The sequence below is a fragment of the Astatotilapia calliptera genome, chromosome 3 (assembly GCF_900246225.1).
Source record: "Astatotilapia calliptera chromosome 3, fAstCal1.2, whole genome shotgun sequence".
Lineage (NCBI taxonomy): Eukaryota > Metazoa > Chordata > Actinopteri > Cichliformes > Cichlidae > Astatotilapia > Astatotilapia calliptera.
The window spans coordinates 32,320,555-32,342,878 of NC_039304.1; the positions used below are offsets into that span (position 1 = coordinate 32,320,555).

General features: G+C 37.0%; 1 pseudogene; it reads right to left on the reverse strand.

Moving 5' to 3' along the window:
• Nucleotides 1–758: 758 nt before the first annotated feature.
• On the reverse strand, nt 759–21,839 carry LOC113014321 (integrin alpha-M-like; annotated as a pseudogene).
• Between the last annotated feature and the right edge of the window lie 485 nt (nt 21,840–22,324).

Here is a 22,324-nt window from a genome sequence, read left to right on the forward strand (position 1 = left end):
AATATAGTCTTGGATTTGAAATGATGACAAAATCCTCATCCGATACAGACAGATACATACATACAATAAACAAGTTTGAGGTCAGATTAAAAAGTCATTGTTTTAAATAGTCACTCTCGTATTCAAAGGTCACACGGTCATGTTACTTTTAAACATTTGTATTTCTTTAAATTTCTGATTAATTAATAAGTTTCCCTACAAATCAAAGCAGGGAACACTCTTACATCACACTGACTGGAAAAACCTGTCTTTCATTTTTACCTCTAAAGTTTTATCTGCTTTTGCCCTCTCACTAAATATTGAAATAGTGCTAAAAATACATGCCAGAGTGTCATAGTTCTGTTTGACTTACCAGTCTTTAGAAATTACATAAAGTTAAATTATGTTTACAGTCAAAATCATGGAGATACATAGAAGATTTCAAAGAGTTAACTAATACTGTGAAAGTAGACACCGGCGAGGACAGGTGGTGCTTTAAGTAGGGTAAAGCTGGAAAAACGAGATTGTCTTTTTCCACATCTTGAAGTTCAGGCTGCTAAAGAATCTGCTCCTCTTTGTTTTGCATGATATAAAATGAATACTGCTTTATGTCTGAGATGACATCTTATCCAGTACACTGGATTCATTTAGATGTGGAAAGACATTTCATTGTCAGCTCATTAATTAACTAATAACAAAGATATAAATAAAATACACAGACCATTAAAATAAAGGTTAGATTTGATTTTAAAGGCCCAATCTTTCTTGCTGGACTTACAGGCTTGAAAATCTACATAAATATATCCTCTTAAGACAAATATCTAGTGGTGGTTTCTTATTTACAATAGGTGCTCCAGTTTTATGGTCCCGAGTCTTGAGGACCTCGACGACCAGGTAGGAACCTTTGTTACAGATCATAGCAAATGACTAGGCAAGGGAGTGATTTGAGACACAGCAAGCTGTTGTCTATTTAATTAATCAAATGTGGTAGCATGGACATTTCTACACACCATGTTCACCCCTGAAATTATCAGGATGGTCTACATCTGTCATTCAGATTAGATGTACAGCTACAAATGTCATCTTTGTTACTCTGCTGAGGGTGCACCTGCAGCCGTCCCTGGATCATCTTCTGTCATTTCAATTATCATCTGTTTGTATTTACTCTTGAAAAATCCAGCCTAGAAGTGAATGAAAAAGCACATAAAATACAGCAATCATATATTAGAGTTCCAATAAAAATGTAACCAAGCTGACAAAAAATGAGAAAAAAAAAACTTGTAAACTTTTAATTGAAAAAAGTATAAAAAGAGTCTTTCACCTTATACAGGCTAGCGGTGAGTAAAGCTAGAAAAGCCAACCCTCCCAGGGATCCTCCAATGATCGCTTTGGTGAAATTCAGCTTAGGATACACTTCTACTTCTGCCTCAATCTGACAGATGAAGTGACAGAATGTGAATAAAATTAAAGCTCTTAATATGCCAAACAAAAGAAAATATTGTATAATCACCTTGTGAACAGGAGGATTGTTGTCAGACCCTGCTGAAAAGTAGATGTACTGGTTTTTGTCATACTCCAGACTGGCAGTGCTGGTCAAGAGGAATTTGGCAGACTGAAGCCCAATCTAAGGGAAAAAAATACATCGCGAGTTGACCCTAAATTAGATACTGTTTGATTTAACAGGTAAATAGTTATGTATCTAAACATTTAGCAAACAATCCAAAACACATTAATTTAACATAAACTACCCATCCATTACCTGCTCTATCCATCCTGAACTGAGGTTGGCAGAGATTTCATACATCCTACTCTCCCGTATTCCCATGAAAGTGTTGCACTTGAACACTCTGCACTTGGCTACAGAGCAGTCCTGAGAATGATTTAAACAAGACTGAATCCAACAAAAACTGTGATAGCTGAATTTGAGATAGGTGAGGTGAATGTTAAAATCTAAAAGAGGTTGAATTTCAAAAGCTCAAGTGCAGAGGTATACTTACAACCACCTTATTTTTTCTGATCTGAGAAACAAAAGTTTTGACAGGTGGTTCTTCGTCAATTCCTCTCTGACAGTCTGCAATCTGAAATACATTTAATTCAGGTATGCTTGGTTTTGTCCCAATTATACCACATCCATTCATCCATTTAGAAATGATGGGTGACTCAAGACTTTTGCACAATACCTGTAGACTGATCAAATTCACCCAAATGTCTTTTTTACCAAGCTTCACTGGAATCCTGATCACCACAGTGAAATTAAGTGCTCTGATATCATTTGTAATCTGATAAAGAAAAGGACAACCAAGCAATACAATTAGATTTAGATTATACAGAACATATAAATGCACATATATAGATTTATACAGAACTTATATTTTGACCTTAATTGATTGCTGGACTGGTTTCTGCAAATCACTCCTCCCAAATGTGAAATTGTTGTAGCTGAGAGAGCTAAACAGACATATTTAAAAAATTAAATAAATACCATGTAATACAACATTTGTTAATTTCTAAACGATGCTTTTTATTTCAAGTGGAAGAACCCATACCTTTCAAATGTCATAAAAATGCTATATCTCACATCAATCGATTTATTTTTATAGAGTTCATTTGTAGTGGCATGCTCCTGATTTCCACTGAAATGAAGAAGTGAAATGATTCATATTTTATCTGTGGGACTATACAAAAATATACCAAAGGAACAGTACCTGGTGGCATTTGCAGTGACAAAGAGCTTCCTCTCAAGCTGACTGTTGGTGTCAATCCCATAGGAGACAATGAAGGAAGCCTTAATTGAATGGAGGAGACATATCAAATTGCGTCATCTCTTTTTGCTGTAAACAAAACTATAAAGAAGTGAGAGAAAGATATTCTAAGCAAAAACACCTTAGTTTTGTTCTTGAAAATTGGTTTGTGGATAGTGCAGTCTGTCCTTCCTCGTGATAAACCATCTTCACTGTCCAAAGAGTTGCACCCAATTCTTCCCTTTGTTATAAAAATAAAATTACTGCTGGATGTATTGGAAGAGCAGCAGATCAGTGATGAACTGATACAGACTTGATCCTGATGCCTTACCTGCTGAATGGTGAACTTCCTGTAGGAGAGTCCAGCTGGGTACGTGAGAATAACACGACTGTTGTAGGAGTTTTCTCCTCTGTTCTCCACTGTGACTGTGACATCCAAAAGCTCATCAATGCCCACTTTAACCTCTGAGGATCTGTCAGAGTATTAAGGAGGATGAGAATAAAGGAAAAGGAATACAAGCACAAGCAAAACAAAGCTCTATACATGAGCCTCACCTGGTGAACGTAAAATCCACTTTAAGGTTATCAACACATTTGTTGTCAGTGCCACAGTTGATGTCAAACCCTAACTGTGGAAGAGAACATTTTGGAAAACATATTTAAATGATGAATGACTTATTCCAATTAGCACATTGTATGGGGAAATCCAACAACCAATTTTTTCATTCTACCATCTCGTGGAGGTTTTTTGCAGGGAAGAAAACAATTTCTGATAATATTCTTGATCCACTTCTGGACAACTTTGATCTCAGACACAAGCTGTCATTCTAAGTTAAGAATTGTGTATTTTGAGCTCTTTTTTTAATTGCTTTTTGTTACTACTGCATTAGTCTTTGACTGGTAGTACAATTAGCCATACATTAATATCCAATAGTAATTTTCTTTCTGGTGGCGGAAGAGAAATAAAATGATTACTTAAACATTAAAGCCTTTTACTGTGCTCCATGGTGGACATAGAGAGCTGGAAATACAACAGCTGATCACTTATTCTTATTATAATTCTTTGAAGTCTGCTTAAATCCAGCTAATCTTGGGATGTTGGACTACTTTGTTTACTTTGTTCTTTTCATCCGCGACACCTTAAAGGCCGGTCCGTGAAAATATTGTCACACATTAACTGGTCCGTGGCGCAAGAAAGGTTGGGGACCGCTGCCTTAGCTCACATGATAGCTGGTGGGCTAGTGACTCTTACAGGAATAACACCTTGACCCACTCTTTGTTTCAAACTTTGTTTCACTCTTAAGGCCATTATATAGGGAGCGCATTATAAAAAAGGAATGTGTTTTTTGCAGAACATTTGTATTCAAAAAACAACTGTTTGTTACATCTTTGTATTTACGCCCAAGATATTGAGCTTGATTTAAAATAAAATAAAAGCTGCAAATTTGTCCAACAAAAGGTCGCCGTGAACATCTACATTAAGAATGAGTGATTTCGAAAAATGTTTTAATGCACAAAATGTTTGCATGGATTTTACATGTTCAGTTTGTAAAGGCCTTTAGTCTTTGTTTTCCCCATCAGATGCTGTAAATCCTTTTGGATGACAGAAATTTTTTCTGGAACTAAAAAGACGTTCAGTGGCCTGGATCACTTAGAACTGACACTTTAACTGAGTTTAATGGTCAATTTCATGTCAATAATTTAATTAATTAATTAATACGAGGGAAAGACTTAAGTTGTTTTCTTGGCCCAATTGTTTGTTAATACACTGTGTTTAAATATTACTTACAGGATAAATGGTTGTTGTTTGAGCCTGTGAGGAAAGACTTGGTCTGGGATTTCTGTTGATGGACAAACCATTAAACATGAATTTGAGTTCATTGGAAAGAGAACTAAGAGCATCTTCTGGACAGGCCTGCAAAAAAAGAGCAATTTGGTTTGTATTCAGTGTTGTAGGACTCTCTGAACTGAACTTTGATTGTTTGCATTGGTTTTTTTTTGTTTGTTTGTTGTTTTTCCTGATATTATTCGATTTTTACCTCAATAAGTAACTTTAGAGTTGAACACTGTCGTCTTCTTAAGACCACAATGACTGATCCAGATTGTTCTTGTTGTTTCCCACTGGCATAAGCTCGGTTGTTTGGAGGTTTACGTGTGGCATCCAGTGTTATAGTATAATTAATCACTGCTTGAGCTGGAATAAAACACAGTTTGGATTCAATGCTACAAATGATGGGCAGTGGCTTTGTTGTTGAATGATGTAGAGTAGAATGATGAACCTGTGTGGACTGCAGACACTCTACTCATGGTGAAGCAGACTGTAGCTGTGTTCTCCAATGGTTTTGAACAGCCTTCATTCTGAGTAGGGATTTGGTTTGGGTTGAATGACACCTCAGCTTTCACCATTACTATGGGTCTTGATCTAGAAATGAACATCACAGGAAAATACCACACTGCATTTTTTACAAACCACTACTGCTTAAAGGTTTTTGATCATGCATCATTTGTTTTTATCTAATAGTTTATATCAAAGTGTCTAGAAATGTCATAAATTATTGTAATAATTAAAAAAAATTATTCATGGAATTCATTCTAAACTTTTAACCAGTGGGGCATTCATTTCTTTTATTTAACAGAAATAGTTAATAGAATTAAACATGGACAGTAATAATGCATGATTGGACTGTCTTGGACTTACCTCAATAAAACAACTTTGCCCTTTGAGCCCACGCTAAGTCAGGCAGTCCATCACCACTCTGGTCAAAAGATGACTGACTGATTGACACGCCAAAGAACTTCAGTCCTGACTGGACCTCAGAACCAGTAATTCTCTGTGTACATGAAAATATTTGATATTCAAACTGCAGAAAATGACTTTACATTACAGATTAGTTTAGTCATCCTCGTGAGTTCTTTGATGTTGTGTACCTGTGAGTAAGTAGGACTGATTCTTCCTCCTCCTTCCACTTTAAATATGTAGATGCTGCCTTCACCATTATTCTCCAAAGGTGCTCCAACTGCCAAATCCCTGAATCCATCTGAGTTTAGATCAGGCAGCACAGCAAGAGAAGAGCCGAACCTTCCCTTGACAGCTGCACGTCCTCTTAGTATTAACGGATCATCAAAATTACACTCCACAAACTAAAATGACGAGAGTGAATATTATATGAACATTAAGAAAGTTGACAAATAAACCGATTAATTTAACTGCAGTAGATAAAACTGTGATTTACCAAACCAGTTAATCTGCAAACATAAACTCTTCCTCTCTATCAGGCTCCATGTACATTGGGGCTGATATGAAGATTAGCTCAGTGATGTCATCATTATTTATGTCCATGGCACACACCTCTGCCCCGAAATATTCACCAGTCTGATACTGTGTAAGAAACACATTATTGATGAAAATAATCAGATAAATGAAAATAGTACAGTTTTGTTTATATATAGTCTAAATATATTTTACATTGTCATTCAGGTCTATCACTTTATACTGTACATACGTACCTGCCATGGAAAGGGCTCAATCTTTTGATTTCTAAAGCTATCTCTGTTAACAGCAAACACAACTCCTCTGTGTTTATATCTTGGAGCACCAACAACTGTCACTGAGCCACTCCAGGATTTAGCAATTGCCATGGAGTAACCTAGAATTTAATAGTCAAGCAGTCTTCAGTTAAAAAAGTAAAAAATAGTCAAATATAGTCATACAGAGAATTTATAAATATTTTCATTAATATTTAAGGTGCATGGAAGATGTTTTTGTCTTGAAATGTTGTCATTTGTGGTATTTCATATTTTATGTGACATAAAGCACAATCAAAAACAACATGACTAACATTAAACACCTAATTAAAGCATACTCTTCCTCAGCCTTTGGAATCCTTACTCATCCTTTATATGTTGTCTATTTTCCAAACTGATTGGGGGAAAGAATTACAGCACAGCTATGTATATACTACATGATCACATGTTTATGTGTTAGTTGTTACCAAGATAGCTGTCAGGCTCCAAAGACACGTCCTCATATGTTTTCACCTTCTGGCCTCCTGTTGTGTATTGCACGTAGCCTCCCTTCCACTGGTTTGCACCAACAATAGACATCTGAATTCCCTACAGTGCAGACAGAAATGTACAGAAAAATAAATGTGTGAATGTTTTATACAGTGCATTTAAATTTGGAGTTTTGTTTGGTTTTCCTTTCTTTTTATCACTTGACTGTCTGAGTTTAAAGTGTTTTAAATTACCTCAGGCACATAAACTGCACTGAATCCCTCTTGAGACATTTCCATTTTCAGTGACTCTCCACTGGTTTGTGATCCTGTAACATGAAAATAAGGAAAAAAGAACTTAAAGGACAGACTGTGTAATTTCAATTTGTTCACGACCTGAAGGACTGATTCTAGACAATCACTTGCTCTTTATTAAAAATATGTCATTTATGTGTTGTTTAACACACTAATGTAAAGAGATAAAAAAAGGTGAACATCTCTCAGGCCTTTACTGCAGGTGGCTTCAGTTGCTTTAATTTTTATAGCTGGGATGTTTACAGAAATTTTAACAAAGTTGTAACATTTTTTAATGTTTGTACCTTCGATAGAGAAAATTTTGTCCTGCAAATTCTGTCTTATTATTTCAAGGGCGTTGAAGTCCCTAACTTGAAATACCGTGTTTGTCTGACGGAGACGATGCAATGGTTTTCAGCTCCTGTTTCTGCTGCAGGTTTATTAAATGCATTCCCCACCTAGAAACACACACACAGCTTTTACTTTACTAGCACCCACACAGTCCTCCTCATGAAGAATGGTGCCTCATTTCATTAGTGTCAGAAAATTAGGTTAACTTTACAGGGTCATTGAAAGGATTAACCTTTTGAAGAAACTGGTACAGTGTAAAACTGAGCAGGTACTTACCCCAATAGCAAATCGAACAATCTTTTTACTCTCAAGCTAGCCTTGCTACATATGGTAAGCGATGTGAGTCATGAGATTCTCCATCAGTAATAACTATCAGCACCTTCTTTGCATTTGATCTGGATCCTCTTTGTGGTGTAAAAACATTTTGGCTGATGAATGAAGAAAACAGTTTCAGTTCATCTTTCTTTACAGTGCATCTTTTAGATGTTGAAGAGAACTGCTTACATAAAAATCATGATGCCTTCTTTACAGTATTTTGCTAATATAACAAAGAATTATGATTTTTTTTTTTAAAAAAAAAATAAAGCTCTACAAGTTATCTCTAACCTCTGACATACTTCATTAACTGTGAAAGATGTGTAACATCATGGCAGCACTTACACAACATGTTCGATGGCTTCAGCTGTGTAAGTTGCTTGGTCTAGTTGTTTTATTCTATCAATGTTAGATTCCCATGATCCAGATGAGAAAAAATTATCAAAATAGTAATGGACCTTTGATGAAGTAGAGAACTGGGAAACAGAAAACTTGAAAGAAAAAAAGTACAGAAAATCAATCATTCCATCAATTATGGAAATAAAGAAATATTTAATATTTAATGTCTGTTCCTCACCTTTGTATCACTTGAGAGAAAAGACCGAACCAGATTTTTCACAAAGGTCTTCATTGTTTGAAAATCTTCGCTATATACACTCCCTGAACCATCCAACAGAAAGGCAATGTCTGCTTGCAGCGGGCATTCTGCCAAAAAGATGGGTACGAAATGTAGTGTTGAGCAACTTTAAGTGGCCTTTCTTTGTTAGGAAGATTCACACTTTGGTCCCATTTGCCATTTGAATCTTTGGTGCACGCTTATTTGTGACTTGGGATGTTTATATAACTGGGAGTCAACTGCCTTCATAAATTATGTTTGTGTTGTAATATGATTTCTGAAACTCTTAAATCTTACCCAAGCTAAAATCCTAATAATTAAAAATAATTGAAAAGTCAAAAATTACTACTTAAAGCAATGAAAACTAATCTCAACCTATTAAAGTGACTCTGGGGGTAAATGAAACTGAATTGAAAATTCAAAACATAATTAAAACTAATTAAAAAAATATTTAAAAAGCACAATAACTGCAATAAATCAGCTTCAGACTGTTTAAAATGTATTAGGTTATTGGGTCACAGCGATTAATTGTGTGAATGTGCAGTGACATAAGTATTTATAGATTCTATTATTATTTTGAGTTTGTTTTCACAAACTTAGTATCCTGTTACCTTTGACAGGAAGGTGGTATGGGACGCTCAAATCTATTGGAACGGTTTATTTGAAAGCACACTCCACTGTACATGGTGATACTTTTGCAGTCCTTTGGAATAGTTGGACCGCATGCCTCAAAAGAGAAAAGATCAAATTATGATGAATCAAGCATGCTGATTATTCTTCCATTCCAGTGTGACACGTCTGCAGTTCACCAACTCACCACAGCATTTTGGGTTCCAGGATCACTTTTCATTGTCAAACAAGAGACATGTTGATAGCAAATCTGGCTCTGTATTTAAAGCATTGAGTATATATTAAAACACTCATAAAATAAATGTTGGGGTCACTAGAAAATACATTTTATTTAAATGACTGCCACTTTTCGTACCACATTACCAAGGGAAAGAATGCAAATACACTAATCAAAGTTCACTATTACTGTGTCTGAAAATCAACAAAAAATAAATAACCTTTAGCAAGAATTAATTAAACAAACAAATTACATTCAATTAAGTGTTTTGTTATATCATGAAATGGCAAATGCTTAACAATGCATTACAAACTTGCACATTTCAGTTTTTTTCTCTAGAAATCCACCTATCTGCAAATTAATCTAATTAATGTCCATATTCCAAGATCTCAATACTTGAAAGATACTGTCAGAGTTTCAGGATATTGTGTTAAAGACATCAAGAAAACTACCTACCTTGAAATTGTATATTTAGGCAGTTTTCACCAGCGATGGTACACCTGTATATTCTCCCTTTCTGTTTTGTGAATACTGTTCAAGTGGGGCACTGACAAGCAAACTAAGGAGAGAAATCCAGACATTAGATAACATTTGGTGAGCAAAGTGCAGTGAAAAACCTCCAGCTGTTTAAGCATTAGTGTGAATGTTATTAAGCAGGCAATTGTAAACCCATATTAAACATATCTATGCTCTGGCTTACTCGGATTGTCTTTGAACCACCTGGTAGCCAAAAACCAGCAGCAGAGTTCCTCAGGGTCTTCCAAGCCACAGGATCAATATTGAAACTAAGTGCAGCATTTAACACTGATAATTAAAGAAAGAAAAAACAGTTATTAAAGCTTATTATGGAATGATAATGTGATTTATTTCAACAGCTCAGCCTTCTGTGTTTCTTTAATTTACTAAATAATTACAGGGGATCACACTCCTCAGCCCCCTGGGAAAGTCTATGCCAGGGTGCTGGAAGGAGAGTCCGTCTGTTAGTCGTACCTCGAATACAGGAGGGAACAATGCGGTTTTTATCCTGGTCACGGAACAACCTCTCGAGATACTTGAGGGTGAATGTGAGTTTTGGCTCGACCAGTCTACATGTGTTTTGTGGACTTGGAGAAGGCATTCGACCGTGTCCCTCGCGGTTGTCCTGTGGGAGGTGCTGCGGGAGTATGAGATGTCTGGCCCATTGCTACGGGCCAATTCGATCCCTATACAAGCCGTTGCAAGAGCTTGGTTTGCATAGCCGGCAATAAGTCGGACTCATTGCCGGTGGGTGATTGGCTCTGCCAGGGCTGCCCTTTGTCACCATTCTGTTAATAACTTTATAACAGGATTTCTAGGCGCAGCCAAGTGGCGGAGGGCTTTCACTTTGGTGGCCACAGAATCTCATCTCTGCTTTTTTGCAGGTGATGTGGTTCTGTTGGCTTCATCTGGTGAGGGCCTCCAGCTCACAATGGAACAGTTTGCAGCCAAGTGTGAAGCAGCAGGATGGGATCAGCACCTCCAAATCTGAGGCCATGGTTCTCGGACAGAAAAGGGTGGAGTGCCCCACTCCAGGTTAGGGATGAATTCCTGCCCCCATGTGGAGGAGTTTATGTATCTCGGGGTCTTGTTCACGAGTGATGGGAGAAGGGAGCTGGAGATCGACAGATGATTTGATGCTGAAACTGCAGTCATGTGGACGCTGTACCAGTCTGTTGTGGTGAAGAGAGAGCTGAGCGTAAAAGCGAAGCTCCAATTTACCGGTCGAACTACACCCCTTCCCTCACCTGTGGTCACGAATGTGGGGTAGTGACCGAAAGAACGAGATCGCTCAAACTAATTATTAGGTATTTAAACAGTATGATGCACATACATACGTACACAGTATGAAAACTGATCATTATAATAGTGTATACATTTGCCCTTTTACAGTACTGAAAAAAAGGAACTGAATGGACAATCACGCCATTGTGCACATACATCCTTCCTCCTCAACTATGTCAGATTCATCAGTTTATATCACACACACACACACACACACACGCTTAACACAGAAAATGTCTGAGGTTTGCATTACAACTCTACAAATCCAAAATTTTAATTAAAATCAGCAAACTGTGATTTTTTGGGATATTCAAACAATACAGAGTAGCAAATACTTTTGTCACATGATTAGGATACAGGAAAAATTCAAAGGGACTGTCATTTCAGTTACCAGCAAACAAAATTACACTTTTTTTGGGCATGACCGGACACATCTTTCTCTAAATAATCATATAATATGGTGCTAACTTTGCATTGTTCCTGGCTTCTTGCATCTTACATTGTTCAACAGTGAAACATTTACAGTGAGAAATATAAATGTAATAAAAAAATATTGCTCATCATTATAACATGCTGTCAACTTTTTTGTCAGGACAGCCTTACTGTGGTCATTATGGTTTCAAACACACATTTCTGCAGGTAGCTTTGTTTACAGAGGATTGAAATTCAAATAAGAAATAAGTAAATTGCCACTAGCAAAGTATGTCTAGAAGATATAAGTTTCACTTCTAATTTGTATTACCAGTACTCCAAAAAATCTTTTTTGGGGTGAAAAATGTTGCCACAATTTTGAAAGACAAAATGAGAAGGCACAAACTTGCCTGACAAAAACAGCATAGCACTGATGATCCAGTCCATTGTGTTACTCCCATGAAAAAAATAAACTTAAGTGTGATTTTTTCTGTTTCAGTGTGACTACTCAAATGAGCTGTTACTTCTTCTGAAAGTGCTGAAGGAGTTGTTGAAACTAAAATGCAGAATGCACAGAGTGAATGCTCAAACTTAAGACACTCATTTAGAGGAACTCTAATGTAGGAGGAGTTAGAATACTGATATCACTGTCTGTTATATGTGACACACAACACTTTGGTAAACTATTTAAAATTGATGTGACTGTTAAAGCACAATTAAAAACAATATCACATATACTAAAAAGATTGAATAATCTATTACTTTCTGGGCAACCAGATGAAATCATTGCAATCACAAGTAAAAACAGGAAGAAAGCTGACAGTGTAAATGTTTTCAGGGGGCTTTTGCCCACTGGTAGGCAATTTGGCTGTGGGTGAGGAACCAGACAAAGAAGAAATCAGACGACCCTTGTCACAGAAACACTAAGGAAACAGGCCTAGGGAGGGTGCTTCCCATATGGAAACGATATATATAAATCTTATAAAGTTTTTATCTGTCTTGTATGAAACTTGTATGAAAAGCATACAAGAGTGAAAACACATAAGATCCCTTGAAAATTATACAATGAAACTTGTAGGTTTTGTATACTTACTAAAAAAATATATGAAAGTAATGAGAAAGTGGCCACTTTCATGAGTAAATCATGTAAGCCTTATATGATTTATATATGATTTACTCATGAAAGTGGCCACTTTCATGAATAAATCATATATAAATCATATATGTTTTTACTACTTCTTTTCCATATGGGTTGAATGAAGATACCTTGTGGCTGGGCCTTAGCCCATGGTGTCTGGCAGGCTGCAGTCCACAGAGCAGACATAGTCTCGGCCTCCTATCCGGTGTTTAAGTCTGACGTCATTAGCTGTGCCTGGGCCCAAACTCCGCTGCAGGTCCTTAAGTCACATGATCACAGTGGCATCACTGAGAGTTAAAAACTGTCTAAATCTTTTCATCTGTAATAAAATGATCACCGCTGCTGCTCTATCAGGTGTAACAATTCAGTTTAACATCCAGGCATCCATGAAAACCAAATTTATGAAATTTAATGGCGTTAGCAGTTATCAGGGAGTTAGCTTGCTAGTTTCCATATATAATATGGTATGGTATGGTATATAATATACCATGTTCTGATTTGGGGATTTCCAAAACAAATTAAGACGTACAGCTCTGCTATCACTTCCAACATAAATGAAGACAGGAAAGCAAACAGCAGTGACATTTGTAGGGTCACTGAAGGTTGGCTAGCTGGTATATAATGATGTGCTACGTGATCGCTAGCGACACAACTATGTTAGCATAATATAAACAGTGAAGCTGGAAAATGAATGCTAACTTTTTTCCACTCTATAAAAGTTAACATGAGGGTTCCCAAACGTTAGGGACAAATGCAATCACATGGCAAAATGCTGTAAACGGACCAAACTTCAGTCAGGAGAACAAATGAGATAACCCATCCACAATACAAGGTTAGTCATTAATATACTGCCACATGGGCTGAGCTGCAGTTACATTGTAAGGTTTTAAAAACTGAGTTTTAAAATGATTAGCGGCAATAAAAACCCACAGAGGCCAACAGTGATCACTGACTGTTTTTAGGGGCTTGTTGAGATTAAATAGAACAAGATACAAAGCATTAAAACATGTTAAATACAAAACAGCCTTATTAAACGCAGAGTAGTTTGGGCCTGATAGCAGGATTCATCACGTCATCACTTAAAGACCGGATAGGTCCACTTCCTGCAATGTGTGTTGGAAAGACTAAAGCCAAAGGCTTTGGCAGACCAATCCCTGTATATCAAGGGTGGTGATTTGGACATGGACGTCATCTCTCTGGTAGGGAAGTACTTTGAGCTAGTGCAGGAGGTTTAGAGATACCAGCTAGATATAGTTGGGCTCATCTTAATGCGTGACTTTGGATCTGGAGCCAGTCTTCTGGAGAGGGCTTGAATTCTTTTTGAGTCTGGAGTTTCCCTTGATGAGAGGAGGTGGGCTGGGATGGCAATAATTGTATGCCTGCTATCTATACTGTATGGTGGAGCTTGCACATGTTTATTTTTCCCTGCACCTTCAGGCCAGAGAACAGGTCCTTACTGTCCTGTGTACTTATGCCCCAAATGACAGTTCTGAGTACTCTTCTTGGTGTCACTCCGAGGGGTGTTTGAGGGAACTCTATCTTGTGACTCAGTCATTGTTGGAGTCAAATTGTTAAATGTCATTGTGTTACTTAAATTTGTAAATCTTAGTTCAAGCAGCAGGATCAAAGACATTCCTTTGTCTCTGACCACCTCTCCAGCCAGTTTGTTGGTGGGGGAGGCTGAAGTGTTTTATTAGGCACATCCTATCTAAAGATTCTGTTTGTTGCTTAGTAAACTTCCTGCATTTATGATCCTTTTGTGGGCAGGAGGTCACACAAACGCACCCCCAAACACAAACACACATACTCACATACACACACACACACACACACACACACACACACTTACAAATGCATACACATGCACATACGTGCTTACACGTGCACACACATACATACATAGTGCCTTGTCTTTTGTAACCATTGGAGGGGTTTTACAATGGGAGGCGCTTGTGTGTACTGTAACTGTTTTCAATAAAAGGTGGCAAGCGGAGGCCTATGGTGGGGTCAGTCTGTGGTTGGATTCAGAGTGCTTTTCTGAGAAACCGACCAGGGCCTCCCTTGCTAGCAAGTAAAAGATGTTCGTCTTGTTTTTGTCATTAACGAGAATAAGTTTCTAAACCAGCGGGGCCTGTGGAAGCCCAGACCCAACAGTCATCCTTCTGGGAGACTTCAGTGCTTATGTGGGTAATGACAGTCAGACCCTGAGGAGTATGACTGTGAGGCCTGCATGATTTGAACTCAAGTGTTCTGTTATTGGACTTCTGTGCAAATCACAGTCTATCCATAATGAACACCATGTTTGAACATATGGATGTCCATAAGAGCAAGTAGCACCAGAACACCCTAGGCTGCATGTCAATGATCGATTTTGCAATTGTATCATCAGATTTAAGGCTTTATGTTTTGGACACTCTGGTGAAGAGAGGAGCTGAGCTGTCAATGATAACCACCTGTTTTGTGAGGTGGCACAGGAGGATACTGGCAGAGACCCCTATCTGTGAGATCTTCAACTCACACTTCAGCCACAACTTCAGCAGCATAACAAGACTTCTCACCTTCGCTGGAAACGCCTGGGTGTTCCCCTGTGATAATGAGAATCTTAAACAGCATTCCCTATATGCCTATATACAACACAGGCAATAAGAAGCATATGTTTAAAATAGCTCTATATATCATTAATATCACTTTGACTTTCAGATTAATCTATTGATCTTGAAGTAGAGGTAGAGGTCAAACACGACATCGTATTGTAAATCTTCTGTTATACCTCTCTGACCTGTCTTCCCCATGTGATGTTTTTGTGTAATGTATGTATGGTCGGAGGGTAAGATGGCGCCGCCATTGCGTGCAATAGGTCGGCAGCCTTAACATGAATTTCCCCTTGTGGGACTAATGAAGGTATCTATCTAATAAAGGTATTTATCTTAATAGTACATTCTATGTGTTGACATTGCACACCACACTTGTAAGAATCCCATTTATAAGGCTTTTTGTCAGTTTTTGACAGATCAATCATTAAGTTGACCTTCAAGACCTTGATGAATGTAAGCCAAATTTTAATGGATCATTGGCATGACCCAACTTTACATCCCTGCAAAGTTTTATTGGAATTAATTTTAAAAGTTTTGAGCTATTTTGTTTACAGACAGAATGACGTGCATGCATGAACATGCACACATATGCTACAAAAAACATAACCTTCTTGGCACTAATTAAAATAGTCAATAGCCTATAAAACCTTTTGTCTAGCTTAAGTTCTTATATGCAGATGTGAAACAAAATTATTTGCTAAAATATTGTTATATGCTCAGAAAAAACATTTTCACTTGAACTTTTCACTTCAAATTGTAAAAAGGAAAAAAAGGCTTATTTATATATAGTGTCAATTTGTTTTCATACTAATGGATTGACATTGTCAAAAACATTTAACCTCATTATGGACAGAAAGTGAAACCTCTGCGTAAAAAAGCAGAAAAATCTAAAAATACAGTGTGCATTTCTGCTTTTCGCCTGACTTCCTGTGAAATGTCTCAACTGTCTGAGACATTTGTGCCAGTTTTGTAAAAGGGAGTCAGCATGAGTTGGTTAAACGGGCCTGTATTTAATATGCACATACTTCATGTCTATGTATGGCTGTTTATACAGTCAGGGAAAAATTATTATGTTTGGCCACTAACAAAGAAATGTTCAGTCTATAAGTTCAATGGTAGGTTTATTTGAATAGTGAGAGACCGAACAAAAACCAAAAAAATTGAAAAAAAAAAATCATTTAAAAAAGTTATTAATTAATTTTCATTTTCATGAGTGAAATACTTTTTCGATCCCTTATCAATCAGCAAGATATCTGGTGTCTTTTATACAGGTAATGAGCTGACATTGGAAGCCTTCTCAACTTGTTACCTGTATAAAAGACATCTGTCCATAGACGCACTCAATCTATCCATATTCCAAACTTTGCACCATGGCCAAGACCAAAGAGCTTTCCAAGAATGTCCAGGACAAGATTGTGGACGAGCGCGTATGTTGAGGGACAGGTGCGCTAGGGCGAGACAGCGCCTCTCCTGAAGTCCTTTAGTGCTGCAGGCAGGCAAGGTGTTCAAATAGCGCACAACTTCAGTTTTTTTTATTCTATATGATGAACCTATGCATTATTAAGTGATAAACAAGTAATCTGTTGTCTCTGTAATCATTATGAAATGCTATAATTTGAACTACAATAAATAATAAGTTTTTGACAAAGTATGCAGATCAGTACGTCGATACCCCCCTGAATTTTACTTGGTATCGGATCGGAAAGGAAATCAGTGGTATCAACACATCAACTAACTATGCAGTGAACAAGTTTAAACAAATTACAGCTTTTTCCACCAAGTTAAATGCTTTTAAGCATATATCTGAATTTCAAATAGATTTACGTTATTTTCTGTGATTTAAAAGTGGTGTCTTTGCAATGGAGTAGTAAGTGGTCCACATGGAAGCAGGTACAATGGTGACATCTGGTGGCCAAAATATGAAGTGCAGCTTGAATCCACAAATAAATGAACCGCTCATTATGCTTGCCCACTCTGCAGAGTTCACAATTTTGTGGGCCAACGCCGTTGTGTTGCTTTGAAACATGTATTTTGGGCGGTTGAAAAAATTAAATCATATGTAATTTGTTTAAAAAATTTAATTTGATCAATACTTCCTTAAATTTAAAACATGCCATGGTGCCGGTCTTTTCTTTGCCTGTGGATTACTATGTTGGTAAATACAATAGATGAAAAATAAACATATAATATACATATAAGACAGCTAAGGACCTGGCTCTCTGTAATACTGGGAAAAAGACCAAAATGCCAACTGTAAATAATCATATAAAATGGTCATTTGTGATCTATCACTGAACATATATTTGTGATAATAGATAATGTTGGAAAAAATGTAAAAATGTGTGCATGACTAGTTGGGATTTAAGTTACAAACTGACAGTTACTTAACACAATGTACCCTGAAACACAGACAAAATATTTATGCTGAAAAGGGTCCTTGCAGTATCCTTTGAAACTCATTCATCATTTATGATAAATGTTACTTTTAAACATTCATATTTCATGATAATTTTAAAAAATAAATGAAATAAATTTCAGCATTTTTTAGAAAATAAGATGTTTCTAAATTCACTTCAAAACTTTGAGCTGTAGTGTAGAATGCAGTGATTAGTGGTAATGGCTCTGGATTATAGTGGATGATATTAGGACTATCAGGACATGGAGAGACGATAGACGCTACAGAGCTTTCAGGTTTACATGTGAAGTCAATGGAGGAGCGCAAATGAAGCAACGACTGGGTGTCGCGCGAAACTTCAGAACACATTTGCATTCGCGAAAAACGCTTTTCTGCCTGATTCGCAGCAACCAAGTAGTGCGACTGACAAGTTGAAAGCTTGAAGTAAAAATAACGTGCTGGCAGTTTATGTGGTGCATTTTGTGCCATTTGGGCCGCTTATCGCGTCTACCGCCTGGAGTTGGAAAAATTCTGAACTCCAGCCTGCAACATCCAATCAGGAGCCTGGTGATGTGATGCTCTGACCTATTTCAAAGAGGTCAGGTCCAGCCGAAAGCCATTCATTCTATCAATCAGTAGTTTTGTCTGATGAAGGCAGGCTCTCCAGGGCAGAAACAATGTTCTATTTTTCTCCTCATTCTCCCTGAAAGCTTTTCCAATTTAGCTGGGTCCGTTTATATTTAATGTTTAATGTTTTTCTGTTTGAGTACTTCATTTTATTCAAATAAAATTTTTGTAATGACTTATGTGTAAAGCGTCCTTAAGTTACAACTGCTGCTCTAGAGACGCTCTCTTCAAATGCTAGATCGACAGCGTGCCATCTTGCAAACATACCGTCTTGGCACTACTTCTCAAAACATTTCCGCTTCCACAGGCGTGAAATTTGCACATTTTAAAGCGCCACTAAGTTTGCTTTGGACCCCGCTTCGAGGTGCGAATGTGACGCGACCAAGCTAGGGGCCTCTGGCGCTTTTTGGTCGCGTCATGGCGTTGGTTGTGAACGCACCGTTAAACATTAATGAACTGTCTTGTTGAGAAGAAAGTGGAGTCTTTCATCTTAAAATGCTACCAACATTTCTGATGAAAGAGCTAAAAAATATAGCTTGGATTTGAAAATGATGACAAAATCCTCATCGATACAGACAGATACATACATACAATAAACCAAGTTTTGAGGTCAGATAAAAGTCATTTGTTTTAAAATAGTCACTCTCGTAATTCAAAAGGTCACACGGTCATGTTACTTTTAACATTTGTATTTCTTTAAATTTCTGATTAAGTTAATAAGTTCCTACAAATCAAAAGCAGGGAAGCACTCTTACATCACACTGCTGGAAAAACCTGTCTTCATTTTTACCTCTAAAAGTTTATCTGCTTTTGCCCTCTTCACTAAATATTTGAAATAGTGCTAAAATACATGCTCAGAAAGTGTCATGTTCTGTTTGACTACCAAGTCTTAGAAATTACATAAAGTTAAATTATGTTTACATCCAAATCATGGAGATACATAGAAGATTTCAAAGAGTTACTAATACTGTGAAAGTAGAATCCGGCGAGGACAGGTGGTGCCTTTAAGTAGGGTAAAGCGGAAAAACGAAGATTGTCTTTTCCCATCTTGAAGTTCAGGCTGCTAAGAATCTGCTCCTCTTGTTTTTGCATGATATAAAATGAATCTGCTTTTATGTCTGAATATGACATCTTCCAGTACACTGGATTCATTTAGAATGTGGAAAAGACATTTCATTGTCAGCTCATTAATTACTAAAATAACAAAGATATAAATAAAATACACAGACCATTAAAATAAAGGTTAGATTTTGATTTTAAAGGCCCAAATCTTTCTTGCTGACTAACAGGCTTGAAAAATCTACTAAATATAATCTCTTAAAGAACAAATATCTAGTGTGGTTTCTTAATTTCAATAGGTGCTCCAAGTTTTTATGGTCCCGAGTCTTGAGGACCTCGACGACCAGGTAGGAACCTTTGTTATCAGATCAATAGCAAATGACTAGGCAAGGAGTGATTTGAGACATACAGCAAGCTGTTGTCTATTTAATTAAAATCAAATGGTGGAGCAATGGACATTTCTACACCACCAATGTTCACGCCCTGAAATTAATCAGGATGGTCTAACATCTGTCATTCAGATTAGATGTAACAGCTACAAATGTCCATCAATTGTTACTTCTGCTGAGGGTGCACCTGCAGCCGTCCCTGGATCATCTTCTGTCATTTCAATTATCATCTGTGTTTTGACTCTTGAAAAAATCAGCTAGAAGTGATGAAAAAGCACATAAAATACAGCAATCATATATTAGAGTTCCAATAAAAATGTAAACCAAGCTGAACAAAAATGAGAAAAAAAAAAAACTTGTAAACTTTTAATTGAAAAAAGTATAAAAGAGTCTTCAACCTTATACAGGCTAGCGGTGAGTAAAGCTAGAAAAGCAACCCTCCCAGGGAATCCTCACAATGATCGCTTTGGGTGAAAATTCAGCTTAGGATACACTTCTACTTCTTGCCTCAATCTGACAGATGAAGTGACAGAAATGTGAATAAAATTAAAGCTCTAATATGCCAAACAAAAGAAAATATTGTATAATCACCTTGTGAACAGGAGGATTGTGTCAGACCTCTGCTGAAAAAAGTAGATGTACTGGTTTTTTGTCATACTCCAAGACTGCAGTGCTGGTCAAGAGGAATTTGGCAGACTGAAGCCCAATCTAGGGAAAAAAATACAATCGCGAGTTGACCCTAAATTAGATACTGTTTGATTTAACAGGTAAATAGTAAGTATCTAAACATTGCAAACATCCAACACAATTAATTTAACATAAAACTACCCATACATTACTGCTCTATCCATACCTGAACTGAGGTTGGCAGAGATTTCATACATCCTACTCTCCGCCGTATTCCTGAAAGTGTTGCACTTGAACACTCTGGCACTTGGCTACAGAGGCAGTTCCTGAAATGATTTAAACAAAAGACTGAATCCACAAAAACTGTGATAAGCTGAATTTGAGATAGGTGAGGTGGAATGTTTAAAAAATCTAAAAGAGGTTGAATTTCAAAAGCTCAAGTGCAGAGGTATACCTTAACAAACCACCTTATTTTTTTCGATCTGAGAACAAAAGTTTTGAAACAGGTGGTTTCTTCATTCAAATTCCTCTCTGCAGTCCTGCAATCTGAAATACATTTAATTCAGGTATGCTTGGTTTTGTCCAATTATACGCACATCCATCATCCATTTTAGAAATGATGGGTGACCAAGAACTTTTGCACAATACCTGTAGACTGATCAAATTCACCCAAATGTTCTTTTTACCAAAGCCTTCACTGGAATCCTGATGCACCAAACAGTGAAATTAAAGTGCTCTGATATCATTTGTAATACTGATAAAGAAAGGACTAACCAAGCAATAACAATAGATTTAGATTATACCAGAACATATAAATGCACATATTTAGATTTATACAGACTTAATATTTTGACTAATTGATGCTGGACTGGTTTACTGCAAATCACTCCTCCAAATGGTGAAATTGTTGTAGCTGAGAGAGCTAAACAGACATATTTAAAAAATTTTAAATAAATACCATGTAATACAACATTTGTTTAATTTCTAAACGATGCGTTTTTTATTTCAAGTGGAAAGAACCCATACCTTCAAATGTCAAAAAATGCATATCTTCACATCAAATCGATTTAATTTTTATAGAGTTCATTTGTGTGGCATGCTCCTGATTCCACTGAAATGAAAGAAGTGAATGATTCATAAATTTATCTGTGGGACTATCCAAAAAATATACCAAGGACAGTACCTGGTGATTGCAGTGAGCAAAGAGCTTCCTCTCAAAGCTGACTGTTGGTGTCAATCCATAGGAGACAATGAAGAAGCCTTAATTGAATGGAGGAGACATAATCAAATTGGCGTCATCTCTTTTGCTGTAAACAAAACTATAAAAGAGTGAGAAGAAAGATATTCTAAGCAAACAGACCTTAGTTTTGTTCTTGAAATTGGTTTGTGGATAAGTGGCAGTCTGTCCTTCCTCGTGACCACTCACTGTCCGAAAAAACAAAGAGTTGCACCAATTCTTCCCTTTGTTATAAAAATAAAATTACTGCTGGATGTATTGGAAGAGCAGCAGATTCGTGATGAACTGATACAGATTGATCCTGATGCCTTACCTGCTGATGGTGAAACTTCCTGTAGGAGAAGTCCAGCGGGTACGTGGAATAACACGACTGTTGTAGGAGTTTTCTCCTCTGTTTCTCCACTGTGACGTGACTCCAAAAGCTCATCAATGCCCCACTTTAACTCTGAGGATCTGTCAGAGTTATTAAGGAGGATGAGGAATAAAGGAAACAGGAATACAAGCACAAGCAAAAACAAAGCTCTATACATGAAGCCTTCACCTGGGTGAACGTAAATCCACTTTAAGGTTATCAAACACATTTGTTGTTCAGTGCCCAGTGATGTTCAAACCCTAAACTGTGGAAGAGAACATTTTGGAAAACATATTTAAATGATAATGACTTATTCCAATTAGCAACATTGTATGGGGAAATCCTCGCAACAACCAATTTTTTCATTCTACCATCTCGTGGAGGTTTTTTGCAAAGGAGAAAACAATTTCTGATAATATCTTGATCCACTTCTGGACAACTTTGATCTCAGACACAAGCTGTCTTCTAAGTAAGAATTGTGTATTTTGAGCTCTTTTTTTTAATTGCTTTTTGGTTAACTAAACTGCATTAGTCTTTGAATCTGGTAGTACAATTAGCCA